Source organism: Symsagittifera roscoffensis, chromosome 7, assembly GCF_963678635.1.
Source record: "Symsagittifera roscoffensis chromosome 7, txSymRosc1.1, whole genome shotgun sequence".
Taxonomy (NCBI): Eukaryota; Metazoa; Xenacoelomorpha; order Acoela; family Convolutidae; genus Symsagittifera; species Symsagittifera roscoffensis.
This window is the reverse complement of record NC_087068.1, coordinates 14,276,770-14,302,453: the sequence shown is the minus strand read 5'-3', so window position 1 is coordinate 14,302,453 and position 25,684 is coordinate 14,276,770. Positions and strand designations below refer to the sequence as shown.

At 47.4% G+C, this 25,684-nt stretch overlaps 2 protein-coding genes across 2 annotated transcripts in view; one reads left to right on the top strand and one right to left on the bottom strand.

The window, feature by feature from the left end:
• Positions 1-25,684, bottom strand: part of LOC134852140 (uncharacterized) — a 487,803-nt gene that overhangs the window by 56,854 nt on the left and 405,265 nt on the right. The window lies entirely within an intron of this gene.
• The window catches only part of LOC134852138 (signal recognition particle receptor subunit alpha-like), a 394,981-nt gene that overhangs the window by 196,665 nt on the left and 172,632 nt on the right, over positions 1-25,684 (top strand). The gene's annotated exons all lie outside the window — the stretch shown is intronic.

Sequence of the window (25,684 nt, the reverse complement as noted above, 5' to 3'; positions counted from 1 at the left end):
CAGAACGACGCCATATTTTGTGACAAACGGTTGTATCCGAGACGAGAAAATTACGGAGCCTCTTATCGTGGCAATAACACACGATAAGGACCTTAGTGAGAGATATTTGTGGAGACGGAGGCTTCGGTGGGGGGAAGAGAAATACCACGGAACCCTCCCGGGACACGAAATATAGGAGATAAGAGTGTTATCTCAAGAAAATCACGGGAGCGGAGGCTTGGTCCCCCAGAGACTGTTATATGTGAAGGGACTGTGTAAACTAGCTATAACAGTTGCTGGAATGTCCTAGATATTAATTAAACACCGATATTATTTGATATTTCAGAGTATGAGTAGATAGAGAAAGGAAAGGGTCAATCCATCTCCAATGGATTTAATATAAAACTGTCACACAAAAACATATAAAAATAGGTTGTTCGAGCCGTGTTTTTAATGACAATCACGTAGTCTGAGGATCCGAGACTCAGCTATGTGGTTGTGTTCGCATGCAAACGAAAGCTGATCAAAAGTCGTTTGACTGATGGCCTAAAAATAGTAACTTTTTACTTTGCCCTAGACAGACCAGAAAATCAACTGGCAAGGTCGAGACGGTGAAAAACGAGTGGAATTAAGGTAACTGACGCCTGCCAGTCGTCAATAGGTACTTTTTCTACGCTCCGTCGCTGTGTGATATTTGGGCGAATGTTACATAGACGTTTTTATGGCGCTCCTGGGTGGGCCTGTTAAAGGCATGAAACCATCATGATCAGCAAGCGTTTCAGCGACGTACCCTCCGCTCCGGGCGTATGCCCGAGTTAGAGGCCTTAATGACCGTTTTTGTACTAGGGGGAAGGTGCGTACCCCTCCGTCTAGTACGATTTAGCTTTTTAACTTAGTTAACACCGAAAATTCCGGGGGCCGGAGGGTTAGGTGGGAAGTCATGAACCCGCTTATCCCGAGGTCCCGGGACCAAAAACAATTAAAGAGAAAGTGTAAAACCAAACAAAAATAGCGTATAACCAAGAAAAAGCCAAAAATAAATTTATTTAAAAACAAAAAAGTACAAAAAACAGTAAAAAATCCAAAAAAGACCAAAAACAGTAAAAAATCCAAAAAAGTGACAGTTTATATGTTATTTCCGGACGAGATGTGATCTGACCTTCCTATCTGTTGTTGTTTCAGATTGATTTATATCTTTCTGATAGAAAGATTGTGTGTTTTGGTGAAGGGTTGGATACCCTCCCTCGAGTGTAATTTGAGTGTTTAAGCACGTTAATGGTGATTTTGCCGGTGACCGGAGGGTAGAGTGGCAGGCTGATCAACGTGTTCCACACTCAACAGGGACACCAAGGACAACATCCGCAACGACTGTTGGGTATCGTTGAAGCAATTTTAGTATCGTTCGGGTACTATTTCCTTAAAACTTAAGTGGTGGGGGGCTCGATTGGCGCGGTCCGATTGTACCCTCCATCGATTGCAAATTTCCGAGTTAAGGGTCTTGATTCGGATATTTTGGTGCAAAGGAGGGTATAGTACTATTCATTAACGACTATTTATAGATTATTGTCCTTACTATATATTACTTATCTCCTATTTAGACCCAAGAAACACCCATTTTTTGTCGAAAATTACCAATTTTCGACCAAACTGTAGACCCCCAAATTTTCGGATATCCGAGCTTTTCCGATAGGCAAAAAGCTTTTATATAGAGAGTAGCCACGTAGTTCGATCCCCTTTATTAAAGAAACCGCGTGAGCAAAGATTCAGTGGAAGTTAGAAAAACGAGAATTTTTCGACCAAAATTTTGATAATTTTCTGTATTTTGTCAATCTGTTTTGGGGATCGAGTTTTTGAGTTTTTAGAGTTAGAGCAATAAAATTTTTTGCGTTAGGAGCGTGCTAGCATAACGTGCTCGGTTACTAGAGAAATTTTTGGGTAACCCTCCGAGTAGCTCCGTGGATAGAGCTAACGACTTAAGGTTTGGAAAAGGAAGGAATCGGAGGGTCCAAATTTGATAGTTTTTGGCCAAAATTTTGTTTCTAAACCAATTTTGGTCCGGTTTTTTGTATTATTCCAGTGCCGTACAGGGCTACTACGCTCATTTCAAGCATTTTTAGGCACTTTCGACCGGAATTGCGGAAAAAGTCTCTCAGATCCTACACAGGTGGAGAAAAAGGCCATTTTGACTAACGCGTTTTTGGCGATTTCTCAAAGACTAGTTATCCGATCGGGATAATTTTGGTACCAAAAGTCGACGTTTTTGACCACTTTTCCGAATCGCAACCGTTTTTGGGTTGATTATTTCGGAAAAGAAAAATTTTTTAGAATTTGTTGGTTCGGAGGGTCCAAGTAACGGGCAACCCTCCGAGCGGCAGAAAATTTTATCAAAACATTTTTTTATTCAACTGGGAAGGTTGACCGTGTCAGCCAACCTAGTTTTAAGTCAGGTAGACCGCTTTCAGAGGCTTTACTGCGGTGATTTGACCCTTTTTCTTGATTTTGGGAGAACCCTCCGAAGTGACCCTCCGGAGTCAGCTAAGCCCTTTAGCAACCCTCCTTAGTGGAAAATCTCCACGAGATCACCCTAAGAAGTTGAAGCAGCTCCCCCTAGAACCCTTAGCTTATTTTGACGCTTTTTGAAGCTAGCAGGAGAACCTTCAAAGTGAGATCAGAAAATTTGAAAATTTTGGAGGTACCCTCCGAGGTGACCCTCCGGAGCGTATTAAGCATCTTATTGACCCTCCTTAGTAAATTTAGGGGGACCCTCCGAAGTAGCTTGGGTGATTAAGATACCCTCCTAAGTAACTCGAGTGATTGAGGTACCCTTCGAGGTAACCCTCCAGAGTGTCTTAAACCTTTAGCGACCCTCCTTGTAAGAGACTTGAGTAAACCTTCTGTGGCAATTTGGGAAACGGAAAATATCCATTTAATTAGGATCATATTAGGATATTAGGCGTGCATATCAGGGTCATAAGAACCCATTCTGACCCGGAAATTCGTGATCAACTTTGGATTCTATATTGGGTGTATTAGAAGTACCCGAACAAGATTTTTTTTTTTTTTTTGATTGTGATTTTGGTTGAGTGGTTGCCTTGAGCTACTTAATAGGAAAGTTCGGGCAATCCGGGAACAAATAAAGGAAGACCTCGGTGGGTGTATTAAGCGAATACACACCCACTTGAGAAGAAGAATTGTTCCCTACTCTCGTGCACTTGGAGCAGTCCGAGTGTGGGAGAGCTTTTTCATAGATTTGACGAATTTTCGACCAAGAGGTTGCCTTGAGCTACTTAGTAGGACAGCTCGGGCAATCGCAGGACACCTAAGAGAAGACCTCGGTGGGTGTATTAGGCAAACACACACCCACTTGAGAAGACTGTGTCCTGGGCTTCGTTCTTTCGGATCGTTCCGATTGGGGGAAGTCTTTTTCTTTAAGACTAAGTTTTATTTACCTATTTCTGAATCATCACTGCTTTTTATCGAAGATTGTTTAATTTTAACAAAGCAGTGACTTGATAAATTGTGTGGCGATAAATTGATACTGACAAAAGGTCGCTGTCACCTGTAGGATATTCTTATCTGATTATCGATTGTGTGTTGTGTGTTGATTATATCTTGTGGAAACTTAGTGATACTGTTATACTATACAACCGGGTTGAGTTAGCATTATATCAATACTGAGTAGACCCTGTGTGTAACTTTAGCTGAGTCACTAATTTAGTCGTGAGAGATCTAAGAGACATTTTGATACTGACGGAATCGAGTAGGCAGCGTTAAGCGATTTAACTAAATCTTGTTTGTGGTACGGTTGCATTGCCATCAAATTACGAATACTTTCATTTTGTACAAAACTATGCAGCGCAGGGACTCGTTAGGATCGACTACTAAAATTCCCAGGCTAAGCAAGGGAAGCACGCGGAAATTTAGAACTAGGCGTAGCCAGACCTCGTTTAGCAGCGCTTCCGACGCGTTTGCTGAAGACGAATCGACTAAAGGTCAACCTGATCTTTCAGTGATCGAAATGAGACTAAGGAGCGAGAAAAACCTTGATGGCAATCAAGGGCGGAGCGCCGAGGCCGAGCCTGCGAGCGAAACGCCGGTGGATCCCTTTGACGAAGGGGAGCGAACGCTCATTCGACCCGACTTTGAGCCAGACGGGGTCCTCGAACGAGAGGAAGTCGAGAGGACAGAGGAGACCTCGGAGCGTTCCGAGGTCGAACCTCGGGAGGAAGTGTTGTACAGGGGAATGTCCAGATCAGAGACTAAGAGCTATAAATGGAGAAAGGAACCTTCACATCTGACAAGTGCACACTCATCCTTGGCCAAACAGAGTAACAACGCGATGATGTCGAGTATGAGTCCGGGTGAAGAGCAGACGTTCTCGAAGGCCAAGAAGAGTTGGAAGTCCTTGTACGACGAACGCATGGCGTCACTACCAACTGTAGGTTTGACTTCCAGGGATGACTACCCGGAGATAACCCATCCGGATGTGAACTTCACACCGTGCCCAAGGAACGACATGAGCAGGGAGGCATCTTCTGCCTCGCCGACCAGGCCTATGTCAGATGGGATAACGATGGGAGCATCATCAACGTTTGACAGACTGATGACGTCAATGCACAAGCAAAAGGGCGGTGCGTCATCAAGTACTAGGCTACAGCCACAGTTGACCTCGTCTTCTCTGGGGCTAACCCCGCCACTGGGGGCAGCTGGTGACATAAGTGATATGTTCGCTGGTGTGATGAATGGCTTGGATGAATTGAGGCGAGACATGACTAAGCGGATAGATCAAGTTGACGAGAGAGCTCACCATGGTCGAGAGAATTTGAAAGATGAGCTAACGCACGTGAAGTCGCAAGCGAGGTTTGATCAGGCTCAATTGATTCGTGACACCGATCAATGCCTGGCCGAGAGCTTGGCTCAGGCAAACAAAGAGTCAGAGGAAAGAGAGGCTAGGATGACAAGAGAGATCGAGCGATTGTTGAATGATCATGATAATACCTACGCCCAAACGATGACTGGCCTGGAAAGGAGGTTGGACGCCAAATCTGACTTAATGATGCGGAAGCTTGACGCGATCCTGAATGGGAATAATTGGCAGGAGCATTCCAACTTAAGGGAGCGCTCACGCCATGCGAATGTTGGAGATGGTACGGGCAACAGTGCCAGAGCCCAGCAAGGCTCGAGAACGAACTACGAACATAGAAACAAGGAGCGGCCAAGGGCAGCCCCGCAGAGGCCTGGCTGGACAAATCCAGTCCCACCGGAGGCAGATGCCACCCCGGAGACAAGATTGCCAACCGTGCCACAAGTCAGTTCAGTACCAGATCTGACTACAGTCTCACAAGACACAACGATGTATGCCTCGATGTTTGAGCCTCTGAACAGATCTCTTGAAACATTCATCACCAAGCTCTCGAAGTCAACCGAGAGAGGAGAGAGGTCAAGAAGAACACTGAAGAAGCCGAAGTCATATAAAGACGAGTCAGACGGCTGCATTGATACTTGGATAGAGGTGATGAAGTTACACTTTGAGGAAGAGAATCTCTCCAAGAAACAAGAGTGCAGCGCGCTGACGAGCAACTTGGAGGGTACTGCACTAAATTGTGTAATGGCGAAAAGAGTCAATGAGAGGGATAGCGCTCGCAAGATATTCGACATCCTGCTGAATCGTTTCGGCTCTGGAGTACAAGGGCACCAGGCCATGGTGAAGTTCGAGAAGAGGCGTCAGAGAGATGAAGAATCAATAGATAAATTCTTGGACGACCTTGAATTGCTCAGGAGGAGGAGCAACCCGGATGAGAGAATATCCGAACGAAACTTGGCGATCGCTTCGAAGTTCATGGATGGTGTAAGGAGTGAGGAGTTGAAGACGATGTTGGCCACTCATTTCACCCTGTCGCTGGACCAGGTACCCACGCCCGATGACTTGCGTATGAAGTCACGCGAGTATTTACTGATAAAACCGAGGGCGCAAAACCGTTACAGCAATTATGGCAACTATAGCGGGACAAACACTGGTGCGAATTCCAGTTGGTACAAACCTCGCGATGACATGGACAAGAGGAGGTCGTGTGCGAATTGTGGTTCGATGGACCATCACGTTTCTGCGTGTTCTGCATACAAACAGAACATGAAGGCCATAGGCTACTTTCTCGAGGACGCTGACGCGACCGACGAGGATCATGAAGAGTATGTGAGAGGGCTCATCATGAAATATGGTCCGAGGTGCTTCTTCTGTAATTTGGAGGGACACTTCAAGTCGGATTGTACTCAATTTTGGGACGCAGTAGCGGACGTGAAACATCCCCGCCATGAAGAGGCGCTTTCGGGTGTCAAGGCCAGTCGAGCACGTCTGATGAACGAGGCTGAATCTCGGAGAAAGGAGACGACACCGAGCACTTTCACGACTAAAAAGGTTAAGACATGGCCTGACGAGGGGGTAGCCTCGAACCTCGAAACAGAGTCGTCTAGCCCACTCAAGGTGGATTACGGCTTGGCGGCCAGGACAGCTCTGCAGAATGTCAAACAAGACCTAGCCACGAAAGAAGTGGAGCAATGGGTAAGGTCAGAGCTGGAGAGCACAGATCTTCGGGAAAGTCTTAATGTCCTGAGTAAGACGACAAGAGCAGAAGACGAAAAAGAGCCCAAGAAACAGGGACTAAAACTGAACGTTATATCTGGCAAGACTTTCGGCATGACGAAGGCAGGGACCAAAATAATGTCTATCATCTCAGTCGCAGGGCACCAGGTGGTCAAGAACCTGAGCGAGCCATCCGAAATTACACTAGTCCACCTGGACATCTATGCAGACTATCTGAAACAGAAGGATCCCAAACTAGACTCCAGGGCAGTGCGAGCGCTGCTCACAACGGGAGGTCCGAGGCTGATGAAAGTGGACGGACATTATATCGATGTCCATGGCCCTTACCCGATTCTGATGAATGTGGATGGCATCAATATCTACACGAAAGCTCACATAACTGATGCGAACGATCAGGTTGGCCGGATATACATTGGTCAAGAGGAGCTGAAGGTCAGACGAATCGGACACAACGCGATGCTCGAGCAAGATGCTGTGCATATTGGTTGCGAGGCAGATCTGGCCGCACACGTTCTGGACGTGCAAGGCAGACAGCTTTCAGTAAAGGGACTGCTAGACACGGGAGCAGTAGTCAGTGTCATGCCAGTCAAAACTTGGACCGACATGGGTTTTGAGAGGTCGGATCTCATACCGACAAACATCAGGTTGGCAGCTGCCAATCAGGGAGCGATCTATGTCACCGGGCGAACCCCGATCATCTCACTGCAGCTCGGAGGGAGACATCTTTGGATGAGCTTCCTAGTAGTAGAGAATTTGGACGAATCCGACCAGTTCATCCTAGGGAGGGATTTCGTTCGCAACTTTGACGTCACGATTGATCTCAATGACGGATTGATTAGGATCAAGGATCCTGAAAGAAAGTATGAGAAAAGACCCCTTAATAAGATATTAATTAATCAGGCCAAGGTGCCGATTTTTCTGGATCGAAAAGTTAGATTAAAACCGAACCAAGCCGTAGTAGCGACGTTTAGGATGAGGAACTTGAATGAACTCAGCAATGACAGACAGGTGTGTCTGGTACCAAATCCAAACAGTAAAAGCTCGGCTATTTTAGGAAGAAGCTTCTCACTCACTCAGAGCGGACTGTGTGTGAGTGTGTTATTGAACACAGAAGCAACAACAGTGACAATACAGAGGGGAAAGAAACTTGGCTACGCTTTGCCTCTGAACACAGACTTTCTGAGTGTGGAAAACTTGAAGAAGTTTGACGTAACTAAATGTCCATTACATGCGAACCAAGAATGTATAATGAAAAGAGTAATTGAATTGAAATCTTCTAGGAAATTGTTTTCAATGAAGTCGGAAACAGATGATGGGCTGTCTAGTTGTTCCAACTTTCCTGAGAGACCGACGGAAGCAGAGTTAGCAGAGAATAGGCCTGTCCTACCTGAGATAGAGCATCTGAAGGGTAAAATATCCGACAAGGAACTAGATTCGCTCAGGGCGGTGCTAAATCGGAACGCAGACGTTTTTTCGAAACATAAGGCCGACATAGGTTGTTGCAATTTTGTAGAGCATGAGATTGAGATAGAAGAGGGCTCGGTACCTCATAGGGAAGGGGCGAGAAGAATGACCCCAAACAAGTCAGAAGCGTGTAGGAAGGAAATCGAGATGTTAATGGAGTACGACATGATCGAGCCGTCGAAGTCCCCATGGGCTTGTGGCGTGGTCATGGCAAAAAAGAAAGGGGGACAACTCAGATTTTGTTGCGATTTCCGTTATCTGAACGCAGTGACTATAAAGGACGCATATCCGATTCCCCGCATCGATGAGAGCCTATCCAAGCTGGGAGACGCCAAGTTCTTCACGACGTTGGACTTGGGCTCAGCATTCTGGCAAGTGCCGCTCAGAAAGCAAGATCGAGAGAAAACAGGCTTCGCTTGTGAGCTGGGACTGTTCCAGTGGAAGAGGATGCCATTCGGATTGTGCAACGCGACAGCCACATTCCAGCGACTGATGGCTCAGGCACTCACGAGCGTTACTAAAAAGTATGGGAATCTCATCATGTGTTATGTCGATGATGTAGTGATCGCGACACCAACCTTGGAAGACCACATCGAGAGGTTGGAAGAGGTGTTTTCTTGCATGAAGCAGGCGGGTCTGAAATGCAAACCCTCTAAGTGCGAAATCCTCAAGGATTCCATAAAGTATCTGGGCCGCCTGGTTGACAAACATGGAGTGAGACCAGACCCCGAAGCGGTTGAAGCGGTGCTGACCTGGAAGGCACCTAAAACAGATACACAGTTGATGAGTTTTCTGGGATTCGCCAATTATTATCGCGAGTTCATCAAGGGGTATGCTGACAAAATATACCCCATGCAGAAGTTGATGAGAAATAAGGGCAAAAAGTTCACCTGGACTGATGAGGCACAAGTCTCATTTGAAAACATCAAGCGCGAACTTTGCGAGGCACCGGTCCTCGGCATGCCAACGGAGAAGGGGATGTTCGTGCTGGACACGGATGCGTCAGTGGTTGCGATATCAGGCATACTTCACCAAGAGCAGGAGTGGAACGGGAGAACGGTTCTTCGTCCGATAGCTTATGGAAGTAAAGTCCTGAGTGACACTGAGATGAAGTACGGCGCACCAAAAGCGGAGATGTTTGCTGTGATCACGTTTGTGGAAAAGTACAGGGCCTACTTGGGGAGTGCTCCCTTCAAGTTGCGTGTGGACAATCGTGCCCTTGCCTGGCTGAAAACCTATTCGATGGACCAGAGCTACATTGGTCGTTGGATCGTGCGCTTGGATGGATACCACATGATCATAGAGCACCGTACCCGTGACAAGCACCAGAACGCAGATAGCCTCAGCAAAAAGACAGAATTTTATGAGCGCCTCGAAGAGAAGCAAGCTAGCCAATCAGAGATCAAAGACGGGTTTTCCTTTCTGGACAAAGAAACCTATGATGAGCTGCCACTTACTAGGTGGTTAGACAAATCAGGACATCCTATACCTGGACACCCTGACCTTCCAGTGGAGACGGCTGCGGAGATAAAGCTTTTAGCCAGAGGCGAACCCGTTCCGTTGGATCTGCTAGTCCGATCCAACTTGGTACAGCAAGAACTGACCAGGCTGGGTATAAACAGCATCGCTTTATTGAATAAGACGGTGAACGTGGCGCCGGACGTCATGGGAAAACTCCGTGACTTGTTGGATAGGGAAGTGGATAGGCATGATCATGAATGGAAGGAAACCATGCAGAGGTTGACTGTCACCGAGAGAACAGAGAAGAGGCCAGTGTCCATTCGCAGCCGAGGCGTTGAACGGGATTGCAGGTCGATCGTCAATCAGCTGGTGACCTCGATGCCGAAAGAAGTATTGTTGAGAACTTCGTTCACTGAATATGGAACATCGAATCAAAACCAAGCTACTGAGGAAGTCAGGATCAAGTCGAAATCTAGCTTCACGAGGAGAGTGCACTTCACGGATGCAAAAGAGGAATACGAGCCAAGCTCAGATTGTTCGTCCCTGGACGAGACAATGTCCGGGGAATATGACACCTTCGATCCAGTCAAGGACGACTTGTCTGAGAAGTCAAACGCCTTTGAGCCCGTGCAGGACAACTTGTCCGGGGAGAGGTTGACTAGACTACCTAGGGACAGAATTTTGTCCGGGGAGTCGGATTCAAGGCGACCGATGGACAGAGTTTTGTCCGGGGAGTCGAGAAACATCTCAAACAACTTGGAATATGATGTTGGAGAATCGGTCGACTCAAGTGTTGAGTCGGGACCCCAGTCCGGGGACAACACGTCTGAAACAACTTCCAATTCCGACATGTCAGAGATTGCGATCCACTCCTTATTGGTAGACTGGAAGCAGCGTGGGCTGGACCGGGAAATACATCAGGATCCAGACAGGGACAGATACACCTCAGATGAAGAGGGCACTGTGGTAGACAATGCCGCAGACGAGCTCGAACTGATAGCAGTTTCAAAACGCCCAACCAGATTGCTGCCACATGGTACGGTCGTCCGTACCAATCTGGAACCATCTGTGCAAGAAGCGACGCCTTTGAAAAAGATATGGTGTGTCAAGTTGATGGACGATGCTCATGCTCCGGAGATAATGAGTGGGCAAATGAACGTGGTGAAGACGTATTTGAAAGCCAGGTACAGGCTGTCGGATCTCCTGAGGGCTCAACGAAATGATAGAATGACGAGCAGTCTGAAGAGATGGATCGAGAATGGAGCACCTGACAAGGGAGACTTGGAAGAAGACAGCTACAAAATCCTGAAGCAGTTTTACCTGAAGAGAAAAGACTTGTTGTACCTGAATAAGGACGGAATCGTAGCCTGTAAGCGCAAGGAGGAGGACAAGGTCCTTTATAAATACAACTCAATAGTGTTACCACAGTTGTACCAGACTGAGTTGCTCTTTCGCTCACATGATCAGATGGGACATCAAGGCGTGGACAAAGTGTATAACAGGATACAAAAACGATTCGAATGGCCGGGGTTGAAGAAGGCTTGTGAGAAATGGATAGCCGCATGCCTGTCTTGTCAACAGGCAAAGGATCCCAGGAAACTAAGGTTCCCCCTACAGTCAATAGAATCGTCAGGTTTCAACGAAGTGGTTCAAATTGATCACCAGAAAATCTGCATGACAGCAACGGGCTATAATCAGGTGCTGGTAATGATCGACCATTTTACGAAGTATGCGGAGGCGGCACCCTGCATGACAGCATCGGCAGAAGAAACGTGCGATCATTTGATAAACGTGTGGATAGCAAGGCATGGCTGCCCCATCACGTTCCAATCTGACAATGGCAAAGCATTCGTAGGTGATCTCACGAAAGAGTTAATGAAAAGGTCGCAGGTAGCGCAGGCCCACTCGACCACTTATCACCCGCAAACGAATGGCCTAGTCGAGAGGCAGAATCGCACACTGGTATCCATGTTGAGAGTCTACTGCTCACGCTACATGGATGACTGGGACAAGCACTTACCGCAAGTGATGGGTGCTTACAACAGCACGGAGCATTCCACCACGGGAATAAGTCCGCATATGATGCTCACGGGTCATGAAAAAGCACTCCCGTTAACGTTCTTCTACCCTGAATATGAAGGGAAGAGGACAGCACCGCAAACGTACGTGCGGGACGTTATTAGAAGACAACAGGACCTCAATGACTTATGCAGGAGGAATACGCAACAGGCGCAAATTAGACAAAAAAGGAGGTTTGATAAAAGAACAGCCGATGCAAAAGCCTACTCAGTTGGCGATTATGTCTGGGTGTTCCAGGAAGTGGTTCCACCAAAAGGAACCAAGAAACTATTAAAGAAATGGCGTGGTCCATTTCAAATAACAGAGGTGCATCAAGGAGGTCGTTTTTATCGGCTGAGCACCGGAAGAGCGGCTCATTACGAGAATATCAAACCACACAACGCCTCGTCCGAGGATTGGTGCATCCCAGCGGACATGCAAGAGGGAGACTATTTAATAGTGGATCCTGCTTGTGAAGTGAATGAAAGGGGTACTCGCGACAAGAACGACGGCAATGAGATGGTGGACAATTGTGATCTACCACTGGATCTCGAGTTGACTGAGCGAGTAGAGGTGGACGATGAAACTCTACCCTATGCCGAAGAAGACTGGGATTGCCCGGAACAAACCGAAATTGACAAAGGAATACAGCCTGACTTTCCGCTCACTATGGAGACACGCCAAAGTAAGAGGGGAAAAAACCAGAAGAAATACAATCCGTATGGCGAGGACTTCGTTGTAGACCGGATAGTAGTGGGTGATGTCATAGACTCGCTGGTGGGGCTGGACGAAGTAGCGATGCTAGAAGAAATCGACCTTGTGAACGATATGGATCAAGATTGGATCGACGATCGATCAGAACCGGAAGTGGAGTTCGAACCAGAAGCGGAACAGACACATGAGCAAGAACTAACAAACTTGCGCGTGCTCGAATGGCTCCACGATCTGCCGACAGATCCAAAAGAGACGATCCTGACGATTCAGGACGTCGACAGAGACAGCGTCAAATACATCAGTCATGACAATACCGAGTCCAACTGGGTCGCCCCAGATGGTCCTCTACGTGTTCCACAATCCAACCTCGGTCTCCTAGACTTTGGGCGATCGACGGGGACGTCGATGGATATTTTTGTCCGGGGAGTGGGGGTAGGACTCACCCACACCGAAAATCTCATAATAAAAAAATTGAAATCGGCAAGGGAAACCGGAGAACTAGAGACAGAGGGCGAGAATGCTAAGAAACCACCTTTTGGACGAATCTTTGAATCGTATTTTGATCTCCCGAACCACTATTCGAACAATATCGTTATAACGGACAGCGATTTCATACTCACGGAACGCACGTGCGCCATAGCGATAACTGCGGACGTAAGCTTCAAAACAGCACTAGCGGCCGACTTTAAAAGAGAGTACAAGAATATCGAGTTTTTGTGGAAACAGAGGCCGGGTGTAGGAGGAATGATAGCGTTGCCCCCTGTTGCATCACAGATACCAGGGAAATATTTGTGTTTTTTGGTTACGAAAGCTACTGATAGGCAACACGTGAATCCGGAGAGCTTGGTATTGGCCTTGACTCGACTTAGGGATTTCCTGGTTGAGAGAGGTGTGACCTCTCTCTCGTTGCCAGTTTATGATCCCAATAGGGGAAAGCTACATCCGAGAGAGTTGTATGCTCTTGTGCATGTGATATTTTCAGAGACTGACATAGAGGTTTACTTACATAAAAAATACTATCTGAGCATATGCTAAGAATTGCGCTCGGCGATAAGTGGTTTTTATTAAGTTGCTCGATAAGAATTAGAGTCAAGTTTTAGATTAGGTTAGGTCTTAGGTACAGTATTAGGGATTAGGTTTTTATGTTATGTTATTGTGATGTTATGTTTTATGTTAGTGTCATAAAAGACCTGGGGCACCCCAGGTCATCAAGGTGACAGCGTACATTCATGCTACTCTGACGAAAGTAAAGGTGGACGATCCACCTTGGTGCTAAAATTTTAAATCAGAATTGAAAAAGAGAATTTCAATGGAGAGTTTTAGAGAATTGATTGATGTTGCATCTTAAAATGATGATTCTAAGTCGCGACCTGTCTTTTAGATCTTGATTGATCGGAGATTGTTTACTGACACTGAATCAGAAGAGATTACACGAAGAGATTACACGAAGAATCAACACGAAAAGAAATGGGAGATACTAACGAACTCATGGAATTCCTCTCAGCGAGTCTAGGAGCGACTCTAGACGAGATTTATCAGCGGCTGATCGATTGTGACTTTACACGAGAAGACCCGGGGTTGGCGATGTTTGTGGTCGCACTCCTCAATGCACTGGGAAGAGAGGGTCGAGGGAATCGCCCTACGGAAGTAGTGTTGATGTTGGCCTTCGGTGAGTCCGGGACCGCCGAGAGAGGCCGAAACCGATTGATGAGATGGAGGCGCGGAGAAATGTCTGGCCACGACTTGGCTCGTGAGCCGGGACTAGGTGAGCAAAGGGACCACCGGCTAGGTGAGATGCCCTTACCTGTCCAACCTGCGCAGCCATTAATCGGAGCGAAGAGACAGCGTGATGGGCCAGGCCCGTCACACTCGGTCGACTCTCCAACAGCTGCTCCTCCCCTGAAGAGAGTGAGAGTGAGCGAGATAGAGATCCAGACGTCGGAAACGATTGAAACACTGGAGAAGAAGGAGAGGGACCAGAGTGAGCTGTGTGCCAAGCTTCAGGAGTACAGGACCATAGCTCGGGAGAGAGATGAATGGAAAAAGAAATTCGAAGATCTGCAGGTGGCCTACAAGGAGGATGAGTTAAAGCACCTGAAGGAGCTGTATATGGCGAAGGTGAGCCAAGCGTCACCGGAAATCCTGGCGAGCATGAGGTCCTCGGAGGGATCTAGCGACACACGCCCCAGGACAACCGCGCAGGAGTTGTGCGCATCGAGAGGACCAGAGGTTCTGGATTCGCGTGCATCAAAGGGGCACGAGGCTCCTCAGCAGACACGACCGTCTGCCTCGAGTCAGAGGTTTACGATACCAGACCCTTCTGACACCTATCTAGCTCCTCAATTTCAGGAATCATTTAACCAAGTGGCCAGAGCCGCGATGGATGAGATCAACAGAGGCACTGAACGGACGCTGGCTAGGATCGTTCCTTCCCAGCGTCGTGATCCTTCATCAGATGGCTCCGAGCGGGCAACCCGCACGATAGCGTGCTCTGCGCCTGGAGGAGTCTTCAAGAAGTCTCGCGTGGTAGATATCAGGAAGAACCTGATGACACGTCATCAGTTCACGCAAGTGCCAGCCGAGCATCCTCGAGCCTGCTTGAATGACATGAGCTGGAACCCCGCCACGAGCGACCAAGTGATTCCCCCAGGGAGTCGCCATTTGATCATTGGAGACAGTCTGGTGAGAGATCTGAATGAGATCTCCGTCTATGGCCAGACTACCACTCTGTCCTTTGGAGGAGCCTCAGTGGCTCAAGTGATCAAAATGATGGAGTTCCAGGGCGAGGATCGTCTGGATACATTGATAATAATGCTGGGGACTAATGACGTCTCGAGAGCCCCCGTAACCCCAGAAAACAAGTGGGAACCTCTGTTGGTGTGTCTGTTGAATGAATTGAAGGAAAAGTATAGACCCAGGCTCGTGATCCTGTGTACGATACCGCCAAATCCTTTGGTGGGCACTACAGCTGCGGATTTTATGAATGGCAACGTAACGCGGTGGAATGAAATGACCCGCAATCTGGTGAGGAACAATCCTGGCGAGATGCGACTCCTGGATCTTGAAAACATGCTACGTATGACTGATCACATCGAGCTCACCAGAGATGGAGTGCACTTTAATAGCCAACGAGGGAGACATTGGATTAACGATGTGTTTCAAACGCAGTTGAGAGAAGTGGAGCAAGAATTAAGGGCGACTGGTTCTTTGGCTCGGACCAATTCGACCGGAGGGAGTAGGGTAAGGGCAACCGTGCCCGAATCCCTCGCCAACCGCCTAGGGCCCTTGGCAACGGAGACGGTTGGAGCCGTAACCGTCGCTCCGAGCTCAAATGTGAGAGACAGGCTGGGGACTGTCCCTCCTCCCAGGCCGCAATCGATTGGAAGCCGACTCGGCAGATCGGGGGAACAGAGTAATAGAAACAACTCCCAGACCGCGTCTAGGAGGAATGATTCGCCTGCCACGACAAATCCTGCTTCGACGGCAGGATCGTCGACAAGCACCGTGCCAGCGGAGGGAATTGAATCCGGCAGCAGGTTGCTTTGGAATAGTTCAGATCCTAGCCATTGGGGTCAGTATAAGACGGACATGTCGGCGAAGTTGAACATGAATACCCTGACGTGTCGGGAAGATGTGATGAGAATGACTGGCGGTGAAAGTCCCACAGTGTCGCGACTTTATCGGATACCGGGCGTGGATTGGCTGCTAGCAGAGCAGGAGAAATTCAGCTCCTCGACCTCACTCCGACATGCGGACTTGGATGGATTGCCTCATGACAACACCTTTGGACCTCTAAACACCCGGTCGCTCACCGACGTTCGAGATAGGGCCCGGGAAAGGACACCACCAGTGCGCAAAGGCAAGTTTCAGACGGAGAACAAACCCAGCAACAAGCATCACAAGATGTTTAGACAATTCTCTAAGCCACCCGGTCAGACGCCGGGTGAGTATTCTAGGGATTATCCCCGAACCACAACAGTGTCTGGAGACGACAAGAGATATGGGAATCTGAAGGCCCCAGTAGGTGATGGCCTTTTTGCAGCGTATGATCCCTTGGACATAAAGGCTGCCAAGTATCTGGTTGTGGCCGGCTCCGATTATCTCTATACACCCCGTTCTCTATTCTGGCCTGATGTGATTTTCTTAACGGCGCCTAAGCTGGACTGGGGACAGGCGATAGGCATGATGATAAGTGTACGGAGAGTGGTCAGCATGGAGCCGCAGGTGATAGTGGTTGCAGGCGCGAATGATCATCTACAAAGCAGAGGCCTATTGTCACGTCTGACGGATGGATCGATCCCGAGTAACGAAGTTATAGGGGAAGCGATCATGACACTGCTCTCGGCGATGGCCGAGGTAGAGGCAGCAGCAAGACAACGGTTCACCATGAATGTGGTGAAGGTGATCTTTGTATTGTCACCAGGCTACGCTGCGTTGCCTGAACCCCTTCAATTTGTGTACACGATGGTCACGACGATAGCGGAGGGGATATATAACGTGATAATTCCTGCCCCAAACAGAGTGGTGGACCCGGACAATTATTATCCGCACCGATCTGAGCTTCCCGCTGTTTGGTCTGACATCTCGAATGCCATACAGGGACTCAGAGATTGTAGCACAACTCGGTTGGTGCTAGACGAAGTTCTGGGGTTGGAGCTGTCCAACTTCGCAAGATTATTGAAGCTAAGACCAGGGGTAGGTGACGATCATCTGTTAGTACAACAGGTGGCTGATGATCTCTGGTTCAGGCAGATGGATCATAAAGAGAACGAGCAGGGAAGGATGATCAGGAAGAACATGACGTCAGCAGAAGAGGACCTCATGGCGATGGCTTTGCGTACGAAGCCACACAACAACATATGGTTGTATCTGTCACCGAGGCTGTGCACCTTGGGTGAAGACGCGTTTGAGTATGCGCCGGCAATAATTAAGGAGATACACGCGTATTTGAAGAGTCTACTTGATGCCCGGGAGTTGGCTGGAGGCAAGATGTTGAAGCTGATGCAGGACGTGAATACGATGTCGCTGGACAAGTTCCAAGCGGACGTGCTGGCCACGAAAGCACAGTACGAACGATCGGATGCTATCTTGGGCGGAATGGGAGTGGGATGGACGCCATCTTTCCTATCGACGTGCTACCCGAGGGCATCTAGGAACCTGATCGCAAGTTTTGTCAAAGACATCAGGAAGTTGTCGATTGGCCTGGTGTTAGCCTTATACGTGACATTTGGTCATGAAAACTTTGTGAAAGGACCGGCAAACCTCTTCACCCAAGCGTTGGCCGATTTGAGGTTGGATGGACTCTTGACCCTGATTGCCATGACCTATGGTCGGCTGGGAGACTTGCTTGTGCTATTGCGTTACCCTGAACAACTGCAGGGACCCAGTCGTGAGTTCAATGCACAGTTGGAAACCGCCTCGCTCAGGAAGATGAAAGACTGGAGGACTCTCCTACTTCAATACCTCCTGCAACAGAACAGAAGCGTAACAGGAGAGGACAAAGTGGCGACGAACGCAAGCGAATGCAAACAGTATTGTGGCATGCCCTTATTAACAGACTTAGCTGTCATGATGCGGATTGATCCGTTGGCTCTGGTCCACGGACTAAGGGAATTCGTCACAGTGGTTTATGGACCGGCGATGTCCTTTGCGTTCCCGGATGTACAAGTTAAAGCGTACAGGAATTCAGTGTTGTACGTCAACCTGGTCTCAGTAGTGGATTGTTCCGTGCTGAATTGGGTAGAGCAGAGTGAACTGAGAAAGCTGGCTAGCGATGATAGGCTGTTCGGAAGAATAGCAGAGCCAGGTTGGGTGTTGATGGATTTCAACAACCACTTCAAATGCCGAATGGGTCGTGAGGATCTGTCCCACATCCAGTTCAACCCGAAACTCTGGAATCTGAGACCAGTGGTGAAAGATACAGGAGAGGCTGTGGTAGTACCTCAATTGCCGGGAGCCTATGCCCATGCAAGAGAGAATCAACAGACATGGCTTCCTGGGTCCAGGCCGCTGCCGGACCAATGCCATCGGTATCCACCGATAAGGAGGATGTTGTTGGGAGTCACATCTCCCATCATTGCCCCTCGTATCGGAGCAGCCCGTGACGCGGAGAAGAGAATGCAGAAGTGGAGTGGAGGGATGGAGCCGCGCTTCATCAGCTGGAACGTCGCTGCCGCGCACACGTTCGACTTCTCATTTCCTGATGCCTGGAGCAGGAAGAAGATCAAAGCACTACCCTCCAGGAGACCAGAGGTCTCGGCTGAAACGTGGAATGAAGTGTATTCTTCCGCGGACGACTTATCAAGACTGAAGTGGTCAGGAGAAGCGAAGGTGGTGATGCTGGAGGTGGCAAGTGAGAGCAGAGGTGGCTCATATGTAACGATAGAGGACCTGGCCCCACATGGTGAGGAGTTAGTAGAGTTCCTGGTCGATGATGAGTTGTTTTATCATGCAGGAGACATGGCCGTACCGGCTCGGCCGGATTCGGGCGCAGACGCACGACAAGGACCCTCGGGACCTAGGCCGAAACCTGATGCGGACGACGATGAATTGATGGATCAGGACGATAACGATGAAGGCACCGGAAGCAAGACGGAGAAATCGGGAGAGACCGATCTAGGAGCGTTGGAAAGGGACTTGCTAGAGTACCGGTTCAGCGAAGATGACGATGGGGAAGTCGATGGGAGTCTATTGTTGATGGCACCATCATCCTTCATGTCTCCTACAAAGGAGGCGTCAGCCGATCTATCTCCGATAGACCCAATAAGCCAGGCGAGAGAGTGCCGAAGCAGGGATCCACAGAAGCTGCTTTATGAATCGCCAAGGAGGAGGAAAATCGAAGAGTCTATGAAGATATCGTTCCTCAGCACATTACCAGAAGAAGAATGGGAAAGATATCAAATGGAGTTGGAAGGCAAGACAGGAGCAATCTGGAGTCGAGTAAACTTCATGGAGAAATCTTGGGACGTGATAAGGCGATATGGGACGCAGTCCATAATGAAGGTGGGATTGAACCAACCCATCATGCGTGAGGTCCTGGAGAAAATAGTGAGCTCCATGGAGTCGGATGTTCTGACCGAGTCAGTAACAGAAGACAGTGCCGATGATCAGCATGTTGCAAAGAAATTACCTGTCAGACGAGCCAGGAAAGGGCTGAAGCGACTAAAAGGGAGGACAGGAAGTCGAGCCATGAACCCGAAAGTGGTGAAGTCAAGAGCCAACGCAGTGGTGACCTCTTTAGCGAGCGCAGGTCGCTCAGGCGAGAGCGGGCAGGGAGATACTACAACGCTGACAGGGGGAGAAAAAGAGAATCTGATACCCCCTATGCTCTTGGCAGGTCTGACCGTGACCGCCACAAGGTCGAAGAAAACGGCGCGAACCCTGGCAGACACCAAGTTAGAAATGGAAGTAATCAGTCAATGTGGATCTGGAGGACTTGAAGATTACAGGCCCTCGCGAATCAACATGGCCAAGTTGAAACTGGAAGGACAACTCGACGTGGTCGAGTACAGTCGAATAACCGTGCCGGAATCGGTCCACATGGGGGATCCGGCAGGGGGTTATGTGGAAATGTTGAAAGCGAGGAACTCCGCGAGAGGGCACCTGATGGCTTGGAACGAGAAGCCAGCCATGCAAGAATACTTGAAGGGGCTTACGGAGAACTCCAACTTCAATCGAAAAGAATATGGGACAGTAATGTCATCAGAAGCGAACGAAATTGGATTAGAAAAGTTGCTAGAGCTTTCTTGGAGGGCGGCCCTCCAGAAATACTTTGATGAGACGATGAATGCACCTGCGACTGTAGCAGCATACCTGGCTCATCCTTGCGTGAGAACTGATCTGCAAGTACGACTGGCTTGGTGCTTGATGGGCATCAAAAGGGCGGAGTATGAAGCCAGCAACGACTCGAAATCACGAGAACAGGAGCTAGAATTGATGGAAGCTTTACGGACATTGATCTCAAAAGACGATTCAGCGATAGCATGGGCTAAACGGAAGGATGCCCTTTGCTTTGTCAGGTTTGTGGTGGATCGCATCCCCACTCCTGTGTTGGGAGAATGTGTAAAGATCATTCGGCAAGAGGGAGTTGATTGCGAAAGGTACTTCCTTAGAGCTCTCCTAGAGCTATATCAGGACATGCCATTGACCGTGCCAAACAAGGAGTCGAATGATATGGAAAGCTATCGCAAGTTGGAAGAAGTGAGAAGATACTCCAACAAAGAATTGAAAGTGAGTCGAGACTTGATTGAAGCGGTCAGAGGACAAAAAGAGTTTGCAACCCTAGGGAGACTGAAGTCGTTCCAATACGTGTCTGGCATACCAGGGATGGCGTATAATCCCTTCGTGAACGAAGAAGCCAGGGAAGCATACTTCGACTACGAGCAGGTCACAGTGCTCAACTTCTGGGTTGAACGAATTAAGGAGATCGGAATGCTGATGGTGGAACAACCCAAGCTGGGAATTATTTTGGAGGAACGAGTAGTCGAACCCTCGATTCCCGAGCTAAAAGGGCAAGTGAGTTTTGATTGTGGTTCTTGGGACGGTCCCTTGAAAACCAGTCTAGTGGTGATGTGGGAACTCATGAAGCCTTCCTGGTGTCCCCATCCTAACGCAGGCTTAATCTGGGACATGACCGCGGATGTCATATTGGAAAGGGATGATGATGCGAGTTTACATGATCTGGCTATGATACATCACCTGCTAAGCATGAGATTGATGAAGAAGAAGAGCAACCCGTCCACGGAGCTGTCCGAGGAAGGTACGTCGAGTGATTGGTTGGAGCAAGGCACATGCTTGGCTCAACACAGTGGGATGGAAGGACATGTTTGTAACGTGGGACACTGCCTGATTACGCTGAGCGAGCAGCATCGACAACTGGCACGATTGTATGGAAGATTAAGCATGTCAGATAAGAGTGCCATGGAATTGGTCGCAGACTGCCATGGGGTGACGGACGTAAACCTGATCACAGCCTTGGGATTTTGTAGCATGACGAGTTCGATAGAATCGCTCGAGCGCTTGGAGCGTGCCCATGAGCTAGTGACGTCCCTCAGCGTGGAAATATTCCCTGGAGCATTGCAGACAGAGCAAAAGATTGGGGGCTGGCGAGAAGCCCTAGAAAATGAAATGAATCTGAGGGATAGTGAAGCCTATCACAGACCTACTGGTTCAAAATATATGGTGGGTTCAAGCTCTGCGCCATACTGCAATGGCAAGTATCCTACGCACATGGTGGTGATGGATGCGAGGACGCAACAGGTGTTGGTTGACCAGCTTTTCTCTGTGCCAAAATGCGTGAGGTTGGCCAGAATGTCAGAGAGGTCATATGACTTGTTGGCAAAGATCTTTCGGGCAGTCCCGAAGAGATCCGAAGGCGAGTTGCAAGACGTTGTGGGTGAAGAGTTCATGATGCTGAACGAAGGCAACGTGAGTGAGTTCCAGAAGCAGAAAGCGAGTGGAGCGTTACCCACTGAATTCCCCACCATAGAAGAGAAAGACGATCTACATAGAATCCTGATGGAAGTGGAACCGTTGCTGGGAGCCTCAGGGTATCGGACCCGAAGGAACATAGTGAGAACCCACGGGGAGTATCCTTGCCACTGCTTAGCGCAGACGTTGTGGTACCCCAAACGTGGGAACCTGATCCTAATTTGGGACGTGGAGGAGTTGTACTCCACGGGGTTGCCCGATCAGAATCAACCAGTGTCAATCGTGGTGGTTAGCGCCATGCTAGCAGTGAGATGGTTGGAGGCTTATGCGGACACAAATGAGCAGGAGATGGCCGTGCCGACTCCTGAACAGCTGAGCAACGTGAAAATGAGTAGTGAATTGGATCTTTTCAGAACCACTTGCAAGGTTCTGAGAATACCTAAAGCCATTGAAAGAATATGGTCAAGGCAAAGATTGATGCCTTGGTTCCGTGCAGTGATGACATCTTGGATGTATGAACGCGCGAAGCGTCACATGTCAAGGAACACGGAAGCCTATCAATCTTTCCAGCTAGACATAGGACCAGGAGCCTATAAGAGAGCTTTCCTGACGCATAGAAACGCGGTCACCACTGCGGTGAAGCGAGTAGCTGGAGCGCCTTGTGTTACTGAAGATGAAAAGAAAGAGGTCTTAAGAGCTGACCTAGAACGAAACGTGAGCCTGTGTCTTCACAACAGCTTTTGCAGGAACCGGGAGCAGAAGGTGAATGTGGACTTACTACCTTGTTGCAAACCGAGGCTGTTGGAGCAGGAGGGTTGGGGCACGGCCCGCAACTCTCTGGACATGTTAGAGAAAGTTCTGGAAGACAGTGACGCTGAACATCAGGATGGAGAAATGATGGAGTGAAGATGACCAAAGAAGAGAAGAGAAGGAGAGAAAAACTTGATTGTATTTGTGTGCTAAAACTTAAACCAATCAACCAAGTTTTGATTATTGAACTTGTTAAACTTTTTGTTTTGATTTAGTTTGGTCAGACCAAACTTTGAAAATTGTTGCAATTGTTAAAATTGTTGAAATTGTTGATTTTAGTTACTACTATCTATGTATGTATATAAGGAACATAGGTGAGTATATTTACCTATTTATTCACGACTGAAGTTTTTAACCTGTGTAAGACACAAATTCACTGTGTGGCGACATGGTAAGTTTGAGTAAATTCGCTCGAGAAGGGTGGGTAACTCAAGAACTTTCCTAGCCACAGAGTTTCTTAGTTTTAATATTGAAAGGACCGCATAAATGACTAATTATACTTGGTGAGTGAAGTTAAGTTAATTTTAACGGGTGCGTGGCCGTGCCACGTCCCACTTTTTAATCAGAAGCGAAAAGAAGTTTTATGGCAAGATGACGTAAGTAGTCAGAAAAGAAATTTTATCTAGGACACTCCTCATGGTGCAAATTTTGTGAAAATGTTGAAAGGCAGTGAGGTGTAGTACGATGCCATTTGTGAACACGTAGTGAGTTGAGGTGGAGTAGATAAATTTCATTCTCTTATGCGATTTGTAAGATTGGTTACAGAAAACTGGATACCTACTTGACGATAACCCGGTGTTGTGCGATCAATAGGGACATTGATGGAGATTTGTCCGGGGAGTATGTGCCATTCCGCCGGATGACACAGCATAACCTTCCCGCGACGGAAATAAAAGTGACTAAAGGCCTTACGAACAAAAAAGTGTTGCGACGGAGGGTCAGAATGTTCTGGAATTTTTAATTTTAAAATTTCGATTTGAAGGAGAACATTTCTGAGAAATAGAAAAAAGACGGCCATTTTGAATAAAATAGAGAAAAATCAGAACGACGCCATATTTTGTGACAAACGGTTGTATCCGAGACGAGAAAATTACGGAGCCTCTTATCGTGGCAATAACACACGATAAGGACCTTAGTGAGAGATATTTGTGGAGACGGAGGCTTCGGTGGGGGGAAGAGAAATACCACGGAACCCTCCCGGGACACGAAATATAGGAGATAAGAGTGTTATCTCAAGAAAATCACGGGAGCGGAGGCTTGGTCCCCCAGAGACTGTTATATGTGAAGGGACTGTGTAAACTAGCTATAACAGTTGCTGGAATGTCCTAGATATTAATTAAACACCGATATTATTTGATATTTCAGAGTATGAGTAGATAGAGAAAGGAAAGGGTCAATCCATCTCCAATGGATTTAATATAAAACTGTCACACAAAAACATATAAAAATAGGTTGTTCGAGCCGTGTTTTTAATGACAATCACGTAGTCTGAGGATCCGAGACTCAGCTATGTGGTTGTGTTCGCATGCAAACGAAAGCTGATCAAAAGTCGTTTGACTGATGGCCTAAAAATAGTAACTTTTTACTTTGCCCTAGACAGACCAGAAAATCAACTGGCAAGGTCGAGACGGTGAAAAACGAGTGGAATTAAGGTAACTGACGCCTGCCAGTCGTCAATAGGTACTTTTTCTACGCTCCGTCGCTGTGTGATATTTGGGCGAATGTTACAAACATATTCTTTGAAACCACATTAGAGAGATAAAAAGAAACTTTTTAACACAGGCGAAGCGTAGTTTCGTATCACTTGCGATACTACAAAAAAAAACAAAAAAAAAACTTTATTTGACAGTTGAAAATATTTTCAAATGTACCAGTGTAAGTCAAATTGTAATATATCAAATATATCAAATATATCCATGATTAGCATTACAAATTTTCTCATTTAATGATAATATCATTCATGATAATATCATTAAAAGCCAGAAAGTATGTAACATTCGTCTACTGCAGTCACACATGAGGCTTAAGAAAAATAGGCCCTATAACCACTGGCTCAAGGGTCAGGGACACCATCTCTTGTGTTTTTCTACCTCAAGAACGGTCGGAGCCAGTTCGGTTCGCTTGTGACATGAGACTACGACCCGTTACAGCTTAAAGGCTACTACTAAAATATCCCCCCACTCTAGAATTAGAAACGTCCCCATACTTAGGTCTCTAGATACCCAAAATACATGAACGCCGTTAAAAACCGGGTTGGAACAATCCGTTAAGTTACTTTTTATTAGACAGTGGAACTTTGATCCATTTCAGATGGATCAACCTAAAACTCGCCTTACCTCAACATAACAATCATAAAACACACTCTAGGAATTTAAATTTGTACTCACATAGTAGCACGCTCAAGAAGTGGGAAATAATCCAGTCGGTAGTTAACTCAAGAATTAAATAACGTAACTAAATGAGTCTAATGTTTTATAGTTTGAACAATGAGAACGAGTTTATACTCTAGACAATAGTTTTCTTGTGAACCATTAGGACACTCAAGCTGTCCACCTTTCCACCGAAGGTTCACTCTAGTCCAGTTCCGAATAATACTCCAGTCGTTATAATCCAATTCGAGGGAATACTCTCGTCTCTGTCACAGATGGGACAGCTCTACTCTCGATTATTATAGTGATGGAAATTGCGAATAGCAATTTCCTACTGCTTTTTCTTGCGACTTTCCCGCGTATGCGACTCAATTGTTCTGAAATTGTTCTGAAATTGTTCTAACTTCTTTTTCTGATTTTCAGTTCTCGCGAGAAAATCGTGCATGACAGGTTCCATTCGAAATTTTGGAAAATTAAATTTCACTCCAAAATCAAGTGTTTTTTGCTCCTCTCAAGGTCAAACTTCCAAATATGACCGACTGGCAAATACTCCCCGGACTCGAGATCGATGTCCCCATCGCGCGCTGTCTTCTGCCAGTGAGTCCCAGAAAAACCCAGTGTTGCTCAAGATACAGTGCCAGTGGTCATTTACAGAAGTTTGCAGCAGATTTAAGCTTATCTACACCCCAAAATTCACAGCCATTTAAAATTTCCACACTATTGCTAAACAGCAACCAAAATCTGCATACACCTGCACCCTTGAATTTTCGCTTTTCAAGCCAATCATTTTAAAATCTCT